Raw genomic sequence first — 23,696 nt, 5'->3', positions numbered from 1 at the left:
GGACTACACTGAAAAAAAGAGATACACGGTAAAACAATGTTTGGTGATTTTTTATTTAACTTTTTGTCACTAAAACTTGATTTGCAAAAAAAAAACTATTTTTATTTTTTTTTCATTTTTTGATATATTTTAGAGGACAATAAATGCCAACTTTTCAGAAATTTCCAGGTTGTGCAAAAAATCTTTGACCGAGTTATGAATTTTTTAATCAATACTGATAAAAAAATCGAAATATTGGTCGCATAAATTTTTCAACTTCATTTTTTGATGTTAAATCAAATTTGCAATCAAAAAGTACTCTAGTGAAATTTTGATAAAGTGCCCACTTTTGAAAAAAAAAATTGAAAGGCCGAGAAAATTCTCTATATTTTGCTTTTTTGAACTTTGTTGATACGACCCTCAGTTGCTGAGATATTGCCAAGGTTTAAAAACATGAAAATTGATGATTTCCAAGTCTCACCCAAACAACCCACCATTTTCTAACGTCGATATCTCAGCAACTAATGGTCCGATTTACAATGTTAAAATATGAAACATTCGTGAAATTTTCCGATCTCTTCGAAAACAATATCTTCAAAAATTTTAAATCAAGATTAACATTTCAAAAGGGCTAAATATTCAATATAACGCCGTTTTAAAATGTTAGTCTTGGTTTAAATAAATAAAGATATTTTTTCGAAAAGATCGGAAAATTTTAAGAATGTTTCATATTTTTACATTGTAAATCGGACCATTAGCTGAGATATCAACATTAGAAAACGGTGATTTGGAAATCATCAATTTCATGTTTTTAAACCTTTGCATGGCAATATCTCAGCAAAAAAAGGGTCGTATCAACAAAGTTCAAAAAAGCAAAATATAGAGAATTTTCTCAGCTTTTCAAAAATATTTTTTTCAAAGGTGGGCAAACATGAGCACTAATTTAAAAAAATGAAAAACTGCGACTATTTTGAAAAAAGTTACCTTAAAATGTCCTTAACTTGAAAACGGTGCACTTTATCAAAATTTCAAAATTTGATTTTACATCAAAAACTTTTGTTGAAAAATGTTTTGCGACCAATATTTCGATTTTTCGAAAAAATCAGTATTGATTCAAAAAATTCATAACTCGGTCAAAGATTGTTTGCACACCCTGGAAATTTTTGAAAAGTTGGCATACTACGTAAAAATATAAATAAAAAAAAATAAAAACACCCCTGAAAAAATAATGATAAAGAGCTCAGAAAAGAAATTTCCTTCAATTTCCTCTCTGAAACTTTGTAAAACGGGCAATTAGGCTCTTCTCACAAATAATTCGAATCGATGAAATGATTTTTTTTTCTAAATATCCTGTGATTTTCAAATTTATGAAGCACAATCTTAGAAAATAATTGCCCGATTTTCTAAGTTCCAGAGAGAAAATTTAGGGGAATTTTCTCAGTTTTTGATAGTAATATTAAAGGGGTGCTTTTCTTTCAAGCATTTTTTTTAAATGCAAAAAACGAAATGAAATCGATAATTAATATCTAAACTTATTTAGCTTTGATTTGAAAACGGTACATTTTATCAAAAAAATATGAAGTACTTTTCGATTTCAAATTCCATTTGATTTGATTTATTTTTTGTACAGGTTTCAATATTTTCGACAGGCATTTTACATCACTAAAACATATCAAAAAATGAAAAAATAAAATAAAAATAGTTAGAAAAAGTTCAACATTTGAAAAAACAGTAAAATAAAATAGAATGTCATATTTTACAAACCTGAGTGTTACGGTTCAACTCCTGCAACTGCAGCGAGTCGTCTGTGTGGCCTCCACACCGTAAGGAAGAAGATTCGATGTTTGTACGATGAACACAGGAAGTGATATTTTTTGCTCAATATGTTTGAGTCGGTTTACCTCGACACGTTGTGTGTTGCACCGACAGCATGTAGTCTGCTAAGTGGTTTAGTGCTTCGTTTTTTGTTTCTCTTGTGAGTCTCAGTCTCAGTATCAATAAATAACAAGCACAAAGTCCCCGGTGAATGGAGAAGAGCACGGATTTTTAAATCTAATATTTTCACTGGATTGACGCGGCGAAAAGTGGAGTGTTTTGTCGCTTTCCGCTTACGGGAGATGATCTTTGGTTTGATGTCTGTAATAATTTGTTGCTGTTTTGGAATCTTAAAATCGTTTAAGAAACTTTTCAGCTAAAGACTAACCGTCAAGAATCTGTGCCGTCACTGGTTTATTTTTGAATAAACAGCTAAAACTTGGTGTGCGACAAATCCAAAAACACTAGAGGGGGAGAATAGTGGCAACTTAAACTAACTTTCCAATTGTGTTTGCTCCCCCAGATTGTCTGTGGTATGTATGTGTGTGTGTCTTTGTCTGTGTTTGGAAATTAAAGTTTTCCTGAACTTGATATCCAAGTTTAGAATCTTCTAATTAAATTCTTAATTGGAAACAGTTTATCTTGTCCATTCTTCGAGGTAGACTGTGTCACAAGTTTGGCCCCGAGTCGAGGGGTGGATGTTTTTCACGTTTATTTTATGCTTTAATTTTGTACTTTGAATATCGCATCTTTTTATCTATTTGACGTTGTTGAAAAATATGAAATAAAAAATTGCTATGACCTTTCATAGAAAAATCAAACAGTAAAAAAATGGGTTCGTGCTAACCTGAAATCCTTTTGGCCAGTTTCCGAACTCTTAGCTATGTTCAAGGTGTGTCAATATAGCACGACAAGATTGAAACTTCTTTCATATGAAAATTGATAAAATGCACGTTTTTAGGTTTTTATTCATTATCTCAAGATTGAAATCAAATTTTAGGGATCTGTGAAGATCAAAAGGTGAAGCATTGTGAGCTGCACAAAATGGCGTTCTTAACTCAATTTGGTCAAAAATACACGTGCGACAAATTTGCACGACTGCGACGAATTGGTAAATATTAACTAGAAATTTGAATCATTACGCTCTTAGGCTCATCAGCCTGGGGCAATTTCAGCAATATAATTTCAAAACAGATTACACCCAAGTCCGCAGTTACGAATACTAAGGACTCGCAGGAGAATTCTACTACCGTCTTTTAACGGTAAGATTTGCGTATTAGTCTGCAATGCCCTGTATCATGTAGAGGGTAGTTTTATCGCCTCCCACGTGTGAAATAAAATCGCAACACTGTTGTCATCTTTGCAGATGCAACTGCAGGGTAAATATTCCTAGTTTAGGACATTATCCTAGCAGTAATCTCTTCTTGACATGCCAAACTTTACAAAAGAGTAGCACTCCCCTTTTGAAAACAACATCTTTTTGCACAACATAATATTGCAATTTCTCAAACGAGCTCTCGTGAATGGCATCTGCTTCGTTCACCTCAATCGGATATATTCTGTTTGTGCGTTAGGTCAGAGCATTACAGCAAATTAGAAAAAGCAGTAAACAACTCCTATACGAACATTTCCTGCACTTCCTCCTGCTTCTTTTGCCAAAGCACCCCCCCCAGACTTCGATTTGCATAGCTGATTGTGCGTTTGATCATTCAGGCTGCATAATAACTAGTGGAAACGAGACTTGATTGGAATATTCGCAATGGGTTTCCTTCGTTAACCCCACCCTCCATCTCCCCCCCCCCCTCACTCTTTGGTACAAGTACCAGCAAACGTATAGGAAGAAGACTTATATTTGTCCTGTCGTAGGATGACATGACATCAGCATTCGGTTCCACTTCCGTTCCGCTGCTCCTGCACGTTGATTCGGAACGTTGCTGCCAAGTAGTTCCGACTAAAATGTGGTTGTGGGTGTGTGTGTGTGAGCAACAACAAATCTAGAATATTTCTTCATCTTGACTCCGGGTTTCCATCCCTTATTGTAGCATACACTGTTTTGGCTTATAAAACCATCCTGAAAAGCCCAACCCACCAAAACAATGTGAAGAAATTCTCCAGCGGTTCGGAACTGATTTAAAAAATACTTTTTCACAATTATTTAGTTTAAATAAAAGGTTCGAAAGCGTTATACTTCATTCATTATAAATAAAAGTTGGTCACTGCCGACGGTTCAAGGTGTTGGATGAGAGCATTTTTGGTTTTACCATCAAATTGCCAAACAATTACTGTGAAATTACAAAAAAATATAGGTTTATTATATTTTGGTGATTTTTATGATGAAAAAAAAAAAAAACAAATTATTCACTCTACAGCATTGCATTGGCGTTCTCGATTGCGAGATTTCTACTCGAAACTAGGTGTCCGAAGGCTTGATTGTTGAGGCAATTTCAAACCTCTTTTTACACCTTAGCTTCCATCTACCCCGGGATTCGAACTGACGACCTTTGGGAGACGACTCCTACACCTGGTCTGAGCTAACGACCTAACCCTTTAGATTAGACCGGGGCCATCATTTACTTCCCCGTCCGACGGAAGGCTTGATCAGACAAATCTCATCTCGAAAAATGCCACTGGGACCGTCTTGGATCGAACCCAGGCCGACTGGGTGAGAGGCAACCACGCTTACCCCTACACCGCGGGTGCCGATGAAAAGTAGGTTTGTATTTACCTTTGTGCTAAGGGGTAACTTTTGTCGCTGATCACGAATCTGAAGTCCATTTTTGTTATATCGTGATGGAGGGGCGGCACGACTCCTTAAATTTTTGAACATGCGAAAAAAATACATGTTTTTTTTTAAATAATTTGCAGCTTGAAAAGGTGAGAAGATGGAAATTTTGTGTCAAAGGGACATGTATGTAAAATTGGACGCCCGATTTGATGGCATACTCAAAATTAAAAAAAAAGTATTTTCCATAAAAAAAAAACAAATAACACTGAAAAAGTTTTCCAAACTCAGCCATTTTTCGTTATTCAACTGTAATTGATTGTTTATTTGTGACGAGAGTCTGTTAGTTTACAACTTTTTATCAGGTTTAGGAGGTAACTTCAAGATAGAAAACGGAGATAAATAAACCAACCAAATGGTTCCAAATAAAGCTAAAAATCCAAGTTAGATGTGGAAGGCTAAAACTAGTTGTTTAACACAAATTTTAAACGAAAATAGGGTTGTTTTTGTCTTTGCCTCGATCGGCAATCCGTCCCAGCAAGTGGCTCCGTACACTAGTACATGCGTTTTCGTATCGGTATTTTTTTCATTAAGAACAACATTTTTCATTTTAAAATTTCGTGTTTTTCTAACTTCGCAGGGTTATTTTTCAGAGTATCACAAAGTTCTACAAATTGTAGAGCAGAAAAATTTGATACAAATGAATTAATGGCCCTCCAAGGTTAATGTAGATTTCCCTTAAATAAAACAAAATAAAATTTCCCTCTAAATGATATGTTCCATATAGTCAAGGCACAAAACCCGAAAATAGCGATGCAAGAAGCAAATCGTGTAACAGGCCAGTTTTTTATGGATCTAGACTAAATCGACCCTCCTGAATCCGAATCTGCCTGTTGATTTTCTCGAATCTCAAAGGAAACCGAGATATTCAAGATGGCGTCCAATATGGCGGCTGAATGGAAAAATCACAATAAAAAGATTTTTAAGTTCAATCAACTACTCAAATTTAACTAAATTGGGGTCGCTGAACTCGAATATTACCCCAAGAATACTCCAAAGTACTCAGGGAATGTGCAATCCAAGATGGCGGCCAATATGGCGAAGTTAGAATATTGGAAATGTTTATACAGAAATGTAACAGGCTATCAACAGGTCAAATTTAACTAATTTGGGGTCGCTGAACTCAAATATGATCCCTAGAATACTCCAAAGTATTCAGGGAATGTGCAATACAAGATGGCGGCCAATATGGCGAAGTAAGAATATTGGAAATGTTTATACAGAAATGTAACAGGCAATCAACAGGTCAAATTTAACTAATTTGGTGTCGCTAAACTCAAATATGATCCCAAAAATACTCCGAAGTACTCAGAGAATGTGCAATCCAAGATGACGGCCAATATGGCGAAGTTAGAATATTGGAAATGTTTATAAAGAAATGATCAGGCCATCAACAGATAAAATTTAACTAATTTGGGGTCGCTGAACTCGAATATGACCCCTAGAATACTCCAAAGTACTCAGGGAATGTGCAATCCAAGATGGCGGCCAATATGAAGAAGTTAGAATATTGGAAATGTTTATACAGAAATGTAACAGACAATAAACAGGTCAAATTTAACTAATTTGGGGTCGCTGAACTCGAATATGACCCCTAGAATACTCCAAAGTACTCAGGGAATATGCAATCCAAGATGGCGGCCAATATGGCGAAGTTAGAATATTGGAAATGTTTAAACAGAAATGTAACAGGCAATCAAAAGGTCAAATTTAACTAATTTGGGGTCACTGAACTCGAATATGACCCCAAACAAGTTAAATTTAACCTGTTGATTGCCTGTTACATTTCTGTATAAACATTTCCAATATTCTAACTTCGCCATATTGGCCGCCATCTTGGATTGCACATTCCCTGAGTACTTTGGAGTATTCTAGGGGTCATATTTGAGTTCAGCGACCCCAAATTAGTTAAATTTGACCTGTTGATAGCCTGTTACATTTCTGTATAAACATTTCAATATTCTAACTTCGCCATATTGGCCGCCATCTTGGAGGGTCATATTAGAGTTCAGCGACTAAATTAGTTAAATTTGACCTGTTGATAACCTGTTACATTTCTGTATAAACATTTCCAATATTCTAACTTCGCCATATTGGCCATCTTGTATTGCACATTCCTGAGTACTTCAGAGTATTCTAGGGATCATATTTGAGTTCAGCGACCCAAATTAGTTAAATTTGACCTGTTGATAACCTGTTACATTTCTGTATAAACAATTCAATATTCTAACTTCGCCATTTTGGCCGCCATCTTGGATTGCATATTCCTGAGTACTTTGGAGTATTCTAGGGTCATATTCGAGTTCAGCGACCCCAAATTAGTTAAATTTGACCTGTTGATAACCTGTTACTGTATAAACATTTCAATATTCTAACTTCGCCATATTGGCCGCCATCTTGATTGCACATTCGAGTACTTTGGAGTATTCTAGGGATCATATTCGAGTTCAGCGACCCCAATTTAGTTAAATTTGAGTAGTTGATTGAACAAAATCCTTTTATTGTGATTTTTCCATTCAGCCGTCATATTGGACGCCATCTTGAATATCTCGGTTCCGAGAATCGGGAAAATCAACAGGCAGATTCGGATTCAGGAGGGTCGATTTAGTCTAGATCCATAAAAAAATGGCCTGTTACACGATTTGCTTCTAGACACGAAAAATGAGCACCTTTTTTGATTTCGTGCCTTGACTAATAAAATTTTACCGTTGAGTAACGGAAAATGGCGGATTTTTTTAATCTTGTTCAGTGTATTTTTTATTTTCAATAAAATACACTTTTTTGCCTTTCTTACTAAAGAAAGGTATAGGTTTTACTTTAAGCCAGGACGTCATTTCCATCTTCGTAAATATGTCGATTCAGCATGAATTTTAATCGGAAAAATCGTCAAAAAATCACACTGCATCGATTTTCGACGCTCTATCGATTCACCTTGACAGAACTCGTCTATTTCACACCCTCGAATTTTGAGAAAATAAATTCCGTGGAGGTCGAGTGATGTTCGTATGTGGTAAAATTTTGCTAAATTTTGTGTCGCGCCGTTCTCAGCTCCCATATATCCGATTTCGATTCTTCTAAATGCAGATGAAAGCTAGTGTGCTGAACCTGGGCGAGTTGCCTCGCAAATTTCGAAATATCCATCTGTTTTCGGATGCGGCCAGACTTTTCAACAAAATACACAGTTTTCAAATGAAAATATGGTCAATTTTTATCATTTTCATATTTTTATTTATCTCAAAAATTGCATTTTCGAGCACTACAACCTCCCAAATTTTCATCTAGATCCATAATCTGGTTCTGGAGTTAGAGCCGTTTGATTAACCTACCAAAAAAAAAATCCTAAAAAGGTAAAAGCCCACCTGGTGACCTTCGCCAACATTTTTCATTTCTGATTTTATTCAAAATTTCTTGCTACATTCATAGTACAAACCATGAGTGAGCACCTGAAACAAATTCGACATCGATCGGCAATCCCGATCAATTTTTAGACCGATTTACTTTTTGCCTTTCTTACTAAAGAAAGGTATAGGTTTTACTTTAAGCCAGGACGTCATTTCCATCTTCGTAAATATGTCGATTCAGCATGAATTTTAATCGGAAAAATCGTCAAAAATCACACTGCATCGATTTTCGACGCTCTATCGATTCACCTTGACAGAACTCGTCTATCTCACACCCTCGAATTTTGAGAAAATAAATTCCGTGGAGGTCGAGTGATGTTCGTATGTGGTAAAATTTTGCTAAATTTTGTGTCGCGCCGTTCTCAGCTCCCATATATCCGATTTCGATTCTTCTAAATGCAGATGAAAGCTAGTGTGCTGAACCTGGGCGAGTTGTCTCGCAAATTTCGAAATATCCATCTGTTTTCGGATGCGGCCAGACTTTTCAACAAAATACACAGTTTTCAAATGAAAATATGGTCAATTTTTATCATTTTCATATTTTTATTTATCTCAAAAATTGCATTTTCGAGCTCTACAACCTCCCAAATTTTCATCCAGATCCATAATCTGGTTCTGGAGTTAGAGCCGTTTGATTAACCTACCAAAAGAAAAAAATCCTAAAAAAGGTAAAAGCCCACCTGGTGACCTTCGCCAACATTTTTCATTTCTGATTTTATTCAAAATTTCTTGCTACATTCATAGTACAAACCATGAGTGAGCACCTGAAACAAATTCGACATCGATCGGCAATCCCGATAAATTTTTAGACCGATTTACTTTTTGCCTTTCTTACTAAAGAAAGGTATAGGTTTACTTTAAGCCAGGACGTCATTTCCATCTTCGTAAATATGTCGATTCAGCATGAATTTTAATCGGAAAAATCGTCAAAAATCACACTGCATCGATTTTCGACGCTCTATCGATTCACCTTGACAGAACTCGTCTATCTCACACCCTCGAATTTTGAGAAAATAAATTCCGTGGAGGTCGAGTGATGTTCGTATGTGGTAAAATTTTGCTAAATTTTGTGTCGCGCCGTTCTCAGCTCCCATATATCCGATTTCGATTCTTCTAAATGCAGATGAAAGCTAGTGTGCTGAACCTGGGCGAGTTGCCTCGCAAATTTCGAAATATCCATCTGTTTTCGGATGCGGCCAGACTTTTCAACAAAATACACAGTTTTCAAATGAAAATATGGTCAATTTTATCATTTTCATATTTTTATTTATCTCAAAATTGCATTTTCGAGCTCTACAACCTCTCAAATTTTCATCTAGATCCATAATCTGGTTCTGGAGTTAGAGCCGTTTGATTAACCTACCAAAAGAAAAAAAATCCCTAAAAAAAGGTAAAATCCCACCTGGTGACCTTCGCCAACATTTTTCATTTTTGATTTTATTCAAAATTTCTTGCTACATTCATAGTACAAACCATGAGTGAGCACCTGAAACAAATTCGACATCGATCGGCAATCCCGATCAATTTTAGACCGATTTACTTTTTGCCTTTCTTACTAAAGAAAGGTATAGGTTTTACTTTAAGCCAGGACGTCTTTTCCATCTTCGTAAATATGTCGATTCAGCATGAATTTTAATCGGAAAAATCGTCAAAAAATCACACTGCATCGATTTCCGACGCTTCGTCGCCAAGTCGACAAGTTGTCAAGTTGAGCTTCGAATGCTGGCGCGAGAATGCTGGCGCATTTATTTGCTGGCTCGACTTATACTCGTTTGTAGTAGCTTGTCTACCGATGTTTCCTACAACATGTAAGATATCGTAGCTTTTCGGTTTCTTTTGCCCTGTTTGTTTTTGCATAACTGTCCAATGTTTATTTAAAAACTTTTGTGACATAGGACATTCATCCGGCTACAATTTATTTGTTTTCCGTGGGCTCCGAAAATCGCCTAAAAGTAGACTCAATTTTTTCGTGATTTCGTAAGTTTATTTAACAGGGTTCATTTGATTCCAATAGGAGCTTTCTAAGCTTTTCATCGTTTATATCGTTTTCAAAGTTTTCAATGCTGGCGACGCCAATGGCTTTCTACCTAAGGTACTCGTGATTGAGTGTGTAGTAGTGCGGTTGTAAAAATAGCTATCTCTGACTCTGCCACATTCGTAGAAGCTGAATGGCTATCTTCCCTGCACCGTGCGGCACACGCGGTTCACTTATACCTCGGGTTTTCTTTGCGCCTACCGCGGTGTGCGTTGTCACTGGCGCATGTGAAGCTTGCTATGCTCGCGTTTGTCATAAACGCTTGTTTGATTAAGAATATGTACGATTTAAAATATTCTTTTGGAGAAAATGGCGTTTTTGTTTCTTTTGGAAATCATATCATTTATAATACTTTGCTTTCATCATAAGACTTTCTTCTTCTTCTAAACAAAGTCAATGTTATGAATTGAAAGAAGTACCATCGTTATATTCTTTAGTAAGAAAGGCTCTATCTCACCCCAGGTGGGATTAAATCGGGTTTTGGTGTTTGAGTACGCCATCAATTCGATCGACCAATTTTACATAAAAGTCCATTTGACACCAAATTTCTATCTCCTCACCGTTTCAGGCTGCAAATTATTGAAAAACATGTATTTTTTCACATGTTCAAAAATTGAAGGAGTCGTACGTGGCACCCGTAAATCAACTCGGTGTTTCGAGAATAACGCTCAGAAAGTATGACAGTTCGCTTGGGGCACGACAAAACATCAAACATAAATCGTCTGTTTCTTGCTTAAATCATGATATATCTTCATGATACTTTCAGGAATTATTGAAAATCATCTTTTGAGTGGATTTAATAAATTTTCTGTGATCTGAAATTTGGAGATTTTTTACATGTATGTAACCCCTTAAAAGAAAGAAAAATTTATGTTTTCTAAGTCTCACTCAAACAACCCACTATTTTCTAATGTCGATACATCAGCAAATAATGGTCCGATATGGAACATTCGTGAAATTTTCCGATCATTCCGAAAACAATATTTTCAATTGTTTAAATCATGACTGACATTTCAAAAGGACGTAATATTGATTGTTTGGGTTTTCGTCCTAATAAATACGCACAACTTTGTCAAAGACACCAAAGCGATCAAAAAAAATCCTTCAAAAGTTACAGATTGTTGATTTTTTGTATGGACAGCTGTCAGATTTGTATGGAAACTTATATGTACAAATTAATGATTCAAAATGGCTTCTTTGGGCATACCGAAAGCACCATAAAAGTATCAGCCGGATTAAAAAATACAAAAAAAAACGAATGACAGAAATCTCAGAGAACATACAACAACAAAAACAACAACAACAACACTTAATTCTACACAGAAAAAAAATCATGGTAATATTACATCTGGGAAGGGGTACATCTTTTATGTCAGAAAAAAGGTGTAATTTTACCTCTGGAAATGTGTAATTTTACCACTTTTCTGGTGTAATGTCACTTTTTCAGTCTAAATTGAGGTAAAATTACATCATAAAAGAGGTAATTTTCAACCTTCCAAAACTACAGCTTCCAAATTTACATTATTTTTTTCTGTGTAAATGATTGTTGTTTTTAACCTACACAGAAAAAAATAATGTAAATTTGGAAGCTTTAATTTTGGAAGGTTGAATATTACCTCTTTTATGATGTTATTTTACCTCAATTTAGACTGAAAAAGTGACATTACACCAGAAAAGTGGTAAAATTACACATTTCCAGAGGTAAAATTACACTTTTTTCTGACATAAAAGATGTACCCCTTCCCAGATGTAAAATTACCATGATATTTTTTTCTGTGTATCTATCCTATCCCTACAACTGTTTACATCTGGAGTTTTTTTTTAAAAAAGGTCCAATAAACCAAATTTCTAGTTTTTGCTTTTTGGGTGTTTTTAGAACCGCCTTGAGTCAGGGGTATTGAAAAACACCCAAAAAGTAAAAACTGAAAATTTGGTTTTTTGGTCCTTTTCAAAAAAAAAACTCCAGACATTTACTTTTTTTTAAACTTGTAATCCTTAGAATTGTGATGTTTGCATTCCTTGAGAATTTCTCCGTTACAAAGGACCTATTCGTCGAAAGAATCAGTGCAAGAACTAAAGAGCAAACTTCTTGAATAATCTCGAGAATCAGCCAGGCCATGTGCCCCTGTCGGCAAGGAACAAACACAGGAACCTGCTTTCTTCGCCTAAAGTCTGGCAAAGGGGTGGCACTTTTACGATCTATCGGTTGACTTTTCGATAAAACGTCTGCCAAGAAACAAGAAGACGAAGAAGAAAGCAAGTATTTCCTCAACAACATGGCCGTAGAACTAGCAGCAGCAGCAATTGATGCAAGAAGGATGTGCTCTTGAGACGGAAAACAATCAACTGAGAGTTGTCAAGTTCTGGGAGGACTTCTTTCGCGTAGGCAACGCATCGCAACCAGCACGGCAGGATTCATCAAAGGGAAGGAATATCATTACTTTCTTTTCTTCTTTTTTCGGTTTTTGTATTATACAAATCGAGGGTTGATTTTTGCATAATACCATCTTGAGACTTCAATCATAAGACATTCAACCTGAAAGCGAAAGGTTGGGGGTATTAGCGTTATGAATGCTGGTTTGCCGATCTCGATTGAATAAATTTGTGCAAGTACGGAAGCAAAACAATGTTCTTACGGTAATTGGAAGAGAATCGATTATGTCATGGAATATTAATGCATTGTGGGGGATGGAATCAAGTAATTAGCTTTCGTACATAACAAGATTACGAATTGTGAAGATTATCCCATATACTAAATAAAATAAGGAAAAAAGATCTGTCTAAAACCTGAACCAGTTTCACTTGAGTAAATCTTGTTCACGTAAATAAACTCAGGAGAGGAGACAATTGTGCAATTTTCCAACTGTAACACAATAATGGTGGTGATGGTTACGTATACGAATCCCGTATAAAGGTCTCAAGTGCGCATAAATAGAGAAGCAAGTGCACCATGCAACGACGTGTGTTCCGGTTCGCATAAGCATATTTATTGGAGCAAATTCAAACCCAAAGTGCACACACAAACAGCAACTACACACAATGCAAGGATTTGAGTGGAAAATGGAGCGTTGCTGGCTGGCCAGTATTGCAGCATAACACACATTAGAGCATAACGCATGGTGTGTGGGTGGTTGGTTATTCAAGCTAGCGAAAGGGTGGTAGCATACAGCACACAGGAATTAATGGTTATGGGCGACACATTTGCAAGATGGCTAATAATCCGTAATGGATGAATTTCAAATGTTGTCCGCCTGGAGCTCGCATCTGAGGCAACTGGGCAATTAAGCATAGCGGATGTTTCGGGGCGTTTGGTGTTGTCTAAGATGGACATTAAATTGTTTCATATATTTTAATGTTTTCTTTTTACATTGAAATAATGACCATAAATTGAGGCAAAAAAGGCATCGCTGTATGTGTTGATTAACCTAAACAAACTGTAGATAAGTGAAAATTTGAAAATACCATAATACAAGAGTTTGACCAGCATCGCAGGCGGCAAAAAAATGGCATAGCCAAAAATTCCAAAAATTACATTAGGGCGTAGTAAAAAACGTTACTTAATCCCTTTAGGTGGTTGGTGCCTTCCTCACATCCATAAAGTCAATACATTCAGTAAAAAAAGCAACATTCCCTCTTAACATGTTTAACAAATCAACTTTATTACTCATTGCTTTTGATAGGGTTCGCAGTCCTTCACTATTTCTGGCTCATCGGCAAGGTCTGATAAAAAACCTATTCAACGATAGTTCGCATGGAAGATGCAGAGAATGTTTTTATCACAATATCTGAAATCCGGCCTCCAAAAATTGTATAAATAACACTTAAGTGCTAATAACTTTTGATAGGGTTGTCAGATTTTCAATGTTTTGGGCTCATTGTAAAGGTCTTTCTGAAAATATATAACATGATAGGTTTTCTTGCAAAAACCACCCTTTTTACAATCTTCCGGACATACGCCAAAATCGTTTTTTAGCATAACTATTGAAGTACTTAACTAACTTTGCTGATTTTAAACAGAGACCTATGGGACCCCAAGACGGATCGAATGAGACTAATACGGTCAAAATCCGTTAATCCAGTCCTGAGATAATCGAGTGACAATTTTTTTGTCCACTCACCTACACACATCCACACAGACATTTGCTCAGAACATGATTCTGAGTCGATATGTATACGTTAAGGTGGGTCTACGAGGCCAAATTAATAAGTTCATTTTTCGAGTGATTTTATAGCCTTTCCCCAGTAAGGTGAGGAAGGCAAAACGATTTTCCAGCACAGAAATTTTTAAGTTTATATTGAGGTCCTAAACAACACCCCAAAGTTTGGGAACGAATGGTTCAGTCCTCACTTTTCGCAAAGCGATTCAATTCGGAAAACTATTCTGATGCTCTGGACAGTGCTCTACAACTTTTCCGAAAAGAGCATGGTGCTTACTTGAAAGAAGATACAGCGTCCTCAAAACTCGTATGAAACAGGATTTTCGACCAATAAAACAGTTTTGAAAACGCTGAGGACGACATAAGCCTTGAAAAATATTTGCCGCGGCCTTGAACAATAAATGAGTTATGAGAATCGCAAAATTACATGCCTCCAAATTGGGAAATAACTTTGAAGAAGAGAAGTCTACATCACAGCAAAAAAAATGTAATCCAGCAGCGTGCAAAAGCCCCGAGTGTAAAATATGTTTTGCATTCTTTCATGAAATTTATTGTAATATTAAATAAAAAAAAATGTGGCCTAGCAGTATAGATAACCTACTTGACCGAAATGTCATTCTACATGTCATCGGATTGATGGCCAAGCGGGCCAAGGCGTCAGTCCCCTCTCCGTTGGTTCTGGGTTTGAATCCCGTAAGTTGCAACTTTTTTTGAGTGTCTTTTCTCACAGAGGTGATATGCATGCTTTTGCATGCGATTTTACAATCGGATGCTGTGTTATTTTAGCCACATTAGTTGCTCATTGGATTTTTATTTAATTGAAGGGCAAAAATGGCTAATTTCACGGAAAATTCGTCCCGGGAATTCCCGCTTGTCACCCTCAGGTTGCTCAATAGAAATGCGTTTTTTACGATTTTCGCATAAACCTCATTTTCAAAAAATAACAAGGCAGAAATGTTGTTGTTAATTAATTTATTTCCGGCAGCATTAACCTCTCGGTCATGTGCTGCCCCATGTCAGAAATGGTTAAACCAATTATAGCTCTCCATGTTTAAAAAATCTTTTTTTTTTTTGCGGTTTGAAGATCTCAGAACCAAAGACTCGCAAATAGAATTTTTTTTATTTTTCATTGTGTCAATAATACGTAATTATATCCCATAATTGTGTATATCGACGCGTCACGCATTGAAACTGGAAAATTGGTGAGAGACTTTTTTCAAACTGCGATAACTTGAGAATTTCAGCAATACCTAATGCTATTTAGGGTAGGGTAGGGTAGTCATCAATGAGACACTTTTGGTTTTCAACTTTCAACGATTTTTCTAATTTTTTCATCAGCATGTTTTAATTAGCTTTTAGTTGCATTATCTTTCTTTTAATGTGTTCTAACATTGACCAAAATATGAGATCGATCTGACGTCTACAGCCAGAGTTATTCAACTGTCTCATTTTAGACCCACTTGGCAGGAACAATGAGACAGCTGGGGAACAATGAGACACTCTACGAAAATCAACATTTTTCTAGCAAAACATCATGTTTTTGTATTGTTCCATTGCAGGTGACTTGCTTTGAACATTTTAGAGCAATTTTGCAAACATAACACTTTTATTAACAAAAGTTACACTAAAAAGTATTTAAATTTTGTAAAATCCATATATTAATACCAAAAACTTTGTATTTTTGGTTAAATGAAGTTTAAACTCTATAAATATGCCAAAAATCACTTTTAATTCATGTTTGAAAGATTTCCATCGATTTTGAAAAGTTTATTGAAGAAAAATCAAAGTGTCTCATTGTTACCCATGGGCTGAAATGAGTGGGGAACAATGAGACAGCCCTGGATTCTGGGTATATTCTAAATTTTGGCCAAATCTAATGAAAGGACATTGTAGTCTAACTTAATCCCTATGAAACGTCGAAAAAAAATTGAAGAAATATTAGTTTTGGTGTAAATGGCAGCCTACGAGCGAAAAAATTTTTTGTGTCCATAATTTACTTTTACACCCCAGAATCTAACATTTATGAATAACTTGTCAAGGGAGCGTCCATAACCAAAGCCACTATTATGGCAGACGTGTATCCAGTAGACACACCTTTCCCCCAAATATGAGCCTGATTGGTTGAAACTACGACTTGAGAGAGTCATTTTATCATTGTTCCCCGTGTCTCATTGATGACTACTCTACCCTACTACAATTTTCGAAAACTCGCACAGCATTTGTCCCGACCCCTCTTCGATTTGCGTGAAACTTTGTCCAAAGAGGTAACTTTTATCTCTGATCACGAATCCGAGGTCCGTTTTCTGATATCTTTTGACGGTATGATCCCAAAAAGACACAAAAAGAGTTTTAAAAACTCTGCCATTTTTCGTTACTCAACTGGAATATGTAATTTTGCAGAGTCATTTTTTAGAGTAGAACAATGTAAATAAAATTTCCCTTAAAATGACAAGTTCAAAAAAAAAATACAGTTCCGAAATGAAAAATGTCAGAGTAAAAACCTTTTTGTGATTTCGATGAAAAATATTTTTTTTTGGAATTTTGAGTATGCCATCAAATCGGACGTCCAATTTTACATAATAGGAGAAGGTGGGGCAAGACAACCATATGGGGCTAGAGCAACAATCGTTCGTACGGCCGTAATTTTTGCAATTTTGATTATTTCCAGTATAACGAATGCTAGCAATGCAATTAGCTGATTCTACTAACCCATAACCGCCAAAACGACGTAAACGCCACGGGGCATAAGATTTAATGGATATTTTTTTAAAACCTTTGTTTTCTTATAATATTTGTAAAGTACAAAATTAGGCTTCGGGTTCTTTTTAAGTCTCATTTTATCAAAATGCTATTTTTTCTGGATCGGTAGTGTCCCTACCAATGACTTGCACCTATTATAAAGTATGATTTAACTCTTGGTTATTTTTTTGTAAACTATTGTTATTTAATCTAAAAAATGAAAGAAACATTTCAAATACATTCTAATCTGATGTATCTAAGTAATAAAAGTTCAATAGTTAGCAAATTAACATGTTGTTTCATGTATTGTTCCTCTTGCCCCAACGGGTTGTTCGTTTTGCCCCACTAGTTGATTAGAACGTAAGGAAAATCAAAAATTTTAAAATCAATTTTTGACATTAAAAAATAGGATTTTTTTAAAAACTTGTTCTATCAAAGTCTTAGTCAAGACCTGGAATAAGATGATTATAAAAAAATCCGACTGATTTTTTAACGCTTCAGTGGGTTATAATGTGCATTTCCTTAGCTTGTTGCACTTGCCCCACTTTCCCCTAGTCCCTTTGACACCAAATTTCCAAATCATCACCTTTTCAGGCTGCAAAATAATTGAAAAAACATGTCTTTTTTCGAGTGATCAAAATTTGAAGGGTTCGTACCGAGCCTCCATCACGATATATAAAAAAAACGGACCTCGGATTCGTGATCAGGGATCGGGGAAACCTAACCCGATTTCAGTCTGAATAAGGAAGTCTTGGTTTGCCGTGGTATCGCTAATACAAAAATTTAAGCATCAGTAGAGTTTTAATTTTTTTAAACAGTATTAATCCTCCATTAACCACTACAATATAGTTTGCTAGAGTAATTATGGAGTTTCGACATAAAATAACAAAACATTTTGCTTTGATGAGCAGTTTGTTTAACCATAACATTTTAAACAGAGGTTTGTGGTTAATGTTGGGAGGAATCACTTTTTTATGTAAATGGAACAGAGGCAGAGAAGAAAGAGCAGAACATTAAAGAAAATCAGATTTACTGTATTTCGTTATTTATTATGGAAATGGAAAAAGTTGAAGTTATAAATCAATTAGGTAAACAGTTTTTGTTGTTCCAATTTCAAAACATCTCAGAAAAGTGTTAATTGAACAAAATCATAAGTTTAACCTCCTTCAAGGTTCAAATCTACATCAAACATAAAAATGTTTAAAAAAATATAGTGCTACTGGTTAAAGTTATGAATAACAAATAACGCAAGCCGCATGTATCATGGAGTTAAGATTAAGACTACTGTCATCAGGGGCGAAATTTGGCCATACAAATTTCAGCAAAAAGACATTAAGAATTATTTTAACTGGATTGGATTCAACATGCCCATTTTGGATCTAGCAAAAATGAAAATTGATGGTTATGGTGCAATCATCGTGAAAAAATTTCAGTTCTTAAAGCATGATTGCAATCCCAAGAATGGATGGATGTTTTCGCTTCGGCTTCAGCCAACTGCTCCGATTTCCATGGCAACCTGAATCCACTCTCAACCGGTAGAGTAGCATCATCCGTAATCCTCTCCCCCAAGCCAGCGTTCGTACAATTTACTGGCGCATAACAGCCAGGCCAGGTCAGGTGCAACCGAACCCACGTTCGTTTCTTCTGCTGCTGCCGGAAGCCCGTCAACAACAATACTTCCCAGTCCAGACAGCAGCCAGCGGTGCTGGGTGGATCTGCCGGAAAAGCAATCTCACCGGGGCAGAGAGTGCAAAATATATCTGTTCCGCTGATCCTGTTTTCTGCAATCAAAAAATTATCGGCAAAAATAAATTGCTTTTCACTATTTATCGCGCGCCCAACCGCGATTTGGTTTCCTCATGAAGTGCTGCTGGTCTGGTCCAGAATCCAGACCCGAACCCGGGGAACCGGAATACGTGGCCGAAAAGATGAGAACAGTTAAAGGTAATAAATTGCACATTTTTATCGACCTCGGTGTCTCGCTCGTGATTGTGGCAATTGCCGTTTCATTGGAAGTTAATTGGGATGGTTGAGTTTCAGGTAATGAAAACAAACAGGTTGAACGTTTATTGCAGCCAGTTTTGAAATCTGTTTGTACTGTTTATTTACAATTTTTCAATAATTATTCAAGCTAAATTAGACTTGTCAAGTCTCACACAATCAACACTCAATTTCTGAATACTCGAGTTTTTTTTAGATCCTATGAACATGAACATATGAAAGACAGTAGCTTATAAGTTCTTTAAAAAATCTCTAGAATTGTTCTGTATTGCTTGCAATGCGATGTTTGGAAAGCGTCCCTTAAACATATATTTGAAAGAATAATAATTGAAAAAAACCTGACCCTAACAAAACAAAACAAAACAAAACAAAACAAAACAAAACAAAACAAAACAAAACAAAACAAAACAAAACAAAACAAAACAAAACAAAACAAAACAAAACAAAACAAAACAAAACAAAACAAAACAAAACAAAACAAAACAAAACAAAACAAAACAAAACAAAACAAAACAAAACAAAACAAAACAAAACAAAACAAAACAAAACAAAACAAAACAAAACAAAACAAAACAAAACAAAACAAAACAAAACAAAACAAAACAAAACAAAACAAAACAAAACAAAACAAAACAAAACAAAACAAAACAAAACAAAACAAAACAAAACAAAACAAAACAAAACAAAACAAAACAAAACAAAACAAAACAAAACAAAACAAAACAAAACAAAACAAAACAAAACAAAACAAAACAAAACAAAACAAAACAAAACAAAACAAAACAAAACAAAACAAAACAAAACAAAACAAAACAAAACAAAACAAAACAAAACAAAACAAAACAAAACAAAACAAAACAAAACAAAACAAAACAAAACAAAACAAAACAAAACAAAACAAAACAAAACAAAACAAAACAAAACAAAACAAAACAAAACAAAACAAAACAAAACAAAACAAAACAAAACAAAACAAAACAAAACAAAACAAAACAAAACAAAACAAAACAAAACAAAACAAAACAAAACAAAACAAAACAAAACAAAACAAAACAAAACAAAACAAAACAAAACAAAACAAAACAAAACAAAACAAAACAAAACAAAACAAAACAAAACAAAACAAAACAAAACAAAACAAAACAAAACAAAACAAAACAAAACAAAACAAAACAAAACAAAACAAAACAAAACAAAACAAAACAAAACAAAACAAAACAAAACAAAACAAAACAAAACAAAACAAAACAAAACAAAACAAAACAAAACAAAACAAAACAAAACAAAACAAAACAAAACAAAACAAAACAAAACAAAACAAAACAAAACAAAACAAAACAAAACAAAACAAAAAAAAACAAAACAAAACAAAACAAAACAAAACAAAACAAAACAAAACAAAACAAAACAAAACAAAACAAAACAAAACAAAACAAAACAAAACAAAACAAAACAAAACAAAACAAAACAAAACAAAACAAAACAAAACAAAACAAAACAAAACAAAACAAAACAAAACAAAACAAAACAAAACAAAACAAAACAAAACAAAACAAAACAAAACAAAACAAAACAAAACAAAACAAAACAAAACAAAACAAAACAAAACAAAACAAAACAAAACAAAACAAAACAAAACAAAACAAAACAAAACAAAACAAAACAAAACAAAACAAAACAAAACAAAACAAAACAAAACAAAACAAAACAAAACAAAACAAAACAAAACAAAACAAAACAAAACAAAACAAAACAAAACAAAACAAAACAAAACAAAACAAAACAAAACAAAACAAAACAAAACAAAACAAAACAAAACAAAACAAAACAAAACAAAACAAAACAAAACAAAACAAAACAAAACATTTTTCAAAATTAGTATAATTGCAGAACAAAAAAAAGCCCAGCAAAGTAAGAAGTTAGACACTTTAATAAGGATTTTTTTCACGAAATGAAAAAAAACCTTCCTGGGTTATTGTTGATTCAAAAAGAATATTAAATTTCCCATAAAATGAAATCTACCAACATTTGTGAATTGAAAAATACGCTTTATCGGAATTTTGAGTACACCAATCAAATCGGGTGTCCAATTACAGTCCAGACTCGATTATCCGAAGGCCTCGAAAAAATTATAATCGGATAATCGAACCACGAAAAAAAAATTTCGCTGACTTGCAAAAAAAAAGCTGAAATTACAGGCCATGGTGTCAACTTTTGAATGAAAAAAGTGTTTTAAAATGCATCATACACCTGTCCAGTTGCTTTGCAATCATTGATTTCCAAAATTTCTAAATACAGTGGACTCTCTCGTTGTCGATATTGAAGGGACCGTCGAGAGCGGGGGTTATCAAATTATAGAATGAAAAATCAAAGCAATCTATTTGAAGGGACTGAAAAAATTATTGACAGCTGGAGCAATATTGGTATCGAGAAGATCGACAGCGAGAGAGTTCACTGTACTGACGAAAATTTTTTTTTTGCGAGAAACAAAATGTTTTTACGGTGCTGCACATTGAAATTTCATAAAAGTTCAAAATATTTTTAAACGAGTCCAAACATGTTAAATATAATATAATGCAGAAAAAGGCAAAAAGGCATTTAAAATTATTCTCAGTTGGTTAGACTTCAATGTCCGTTGAAATTTCGATATTTTTTTGAAAAAAAAATATTTTTTTGCCCCCTGATTTTTCGGAACAATTTTGAAGGGGCATAAACTTTGAAAAATATTTGCAACGGCCTAATTCTAAAAAATATTTTGTTTGGTCATTACATTATCCGAAGCTCAAAATATTGAAAAATACGTCTTTTGCGATTGTTCAAAAATAGAAGGGGTCGTACCACCCCTTCGTCACGAGATAACGAAATGGATCTCGGATTCGTAAGCAGCGACCAAAATTACCCCTTGACACAAAGTTTCTAGCAAATGTAAAAGGGGTCGGTTTGTAGTTAGTTGACCTATACACACAGTAAAAAAATGTGTAAATTTGATTTGGAAGGAGTTATTTTGGAAGGGGTAATATTCAACCTCTTTTATGATGTGATTTTACCTCAATTTACACTGAAAAAGCGACATTATATCAGAAAAGTGGTAAAATTACACATTTTCAGAGGTAAAATTACACATTTTTTCTGACATAAATGATGCACCCCTTCCCAGATGTAATATTACCATGATTTTATTCTGTGCGCTCTTTAGGAAGCCTGTGATATCTTATAATTGATATTATATAACATAAATCATAAAAATCTTTTTTAAGTAAACAATTATGTTTTTTCTTTCATAAAGTTTCATGAGATTTATTTTAAGCTCGTGCGAACCTCAGCAAATTAAATATTGATGGAATTTTGTGAAACCATTCATTGCTTTGTAGCTTCATCCGTTATTGTAAAGTGGTGGTTTTTGATACTGATAAACGATAGATTTAATGATGCAAAAAATGCTGCACTAATGATTCAATTTGAAGCAAAATATGTGAAAAAAGAATCATTTACTGTCAACGTTTGATTACGGGGAATTGATGTTATTAATAAAACAATGATGGTAAATAGAGAACAATATGCGGAAATAAAACAACGTTTATCACATAATTCAGTTTTCACTTTGATCGTTTCAACAAGCATATTACGTTGGTTGTTGGTTGGATCTATTTTTGATAGCTTTTCATCGTCAAAAGCTGAACAAAACCAACAATTTGCCTTGTTTGATCTTACATTTCCTAGGAAATGAGATCAATTTAATTTGGAAAAAGAGTTAAATGAACATTTCCAGATAAATTCCATTAAAAATTCCACACCAATTTCACCGTAATAAAATGAGCTTCCGTCACACAATACTCGCCTCATTTCGCACGGAAAACTATGCACCTCATTCAACGCGACCTTAATTCCGCTTTTACATTTTCACAGCCACAGTTGCAGCAGCTTCTTCATCTTCACCGTTATCCACGTGGATTTTTGCAACGCGCGCGTTACAGTATCAGTGGCTCGCCTCATAACAGGTAAATTAAGCGTAATTGAATGAGATTATGGCATAAGAGAGCGGGAAAGCAAAAGAAGACTTATCCCGCAAGAAAAATAAAAAAAAGGATAAAACTCCCGGCCAACACTTAGTCAAGTAGATAACGAGCGAATATGGCAAGAGGGGTAGACACCCTGCAGTCACTTCCGTATGATCCTGAAGCAACTTCATCAACGGCAAAAGCTTCACCGAGAGCAGTTTGCATAGTCGTTTTTCGTTGCAAAAGAATTATAAAAAAAGGCCAGAATATAGTAGAGTACACATAGTGGTGCATAAGGCCCTGGTAATTGAATTAAAAAAGTTAATTTTCTCGCCTTCATTATGTGCGACATAATCTTGGGAGGAAAATGTGCTCGGTATCAGAAACGAAGATGCCTCAGCGATGGGGTGCTGGCTGTGTGTTGCATCGAAGGGAGCAAAAAAAAACTGCTCGAACAAAGAATTTAACTTGATTGAGAGTACATTGTGAGTGCCGTTGTGAAAACTTCGCTACGGAATATCTTAAATCTGTCGATTATGAAGGAAATTTAATATTTACGCTAACATAATAATGGAATTGCAATAAAATTAAAGCATTTTTGAGAATAATGTTGGTTATTTGGTTTTAATTTTTAGTTCGTTTGGGCTAACTTTGAAATATTTTGATTAATAGTGAAATTAGAATGTTCACATTTTCACATTTTTTTAAATGTTTCAGCTTCTTTTTTTCAGCCATTGATAGTTAGACATTTTTTTTTTGTTTAGCTCAAAATTTGTAGGAACCTTTCCT

The sequence above is a fragment of the Culex quinquefasciatus genome, chromosome 2 (genome assembly GCF_015732765.1).
Source record: "Culex quinquefasciatus strain JHB chromosome 2, VPISU_Cqui_1.0_pri_paternal, whole genome shotgun sequence".
NCBI classification, from domain to species: domain Eukaryota; kingdom Metazoa; phylum Arthropoda; class Insecta; order Diptera; family Culicidae; genus Culex; species Culex quinquefasciatus.
Note: the sequence above shows the minus strand (reverse complement) of the source record.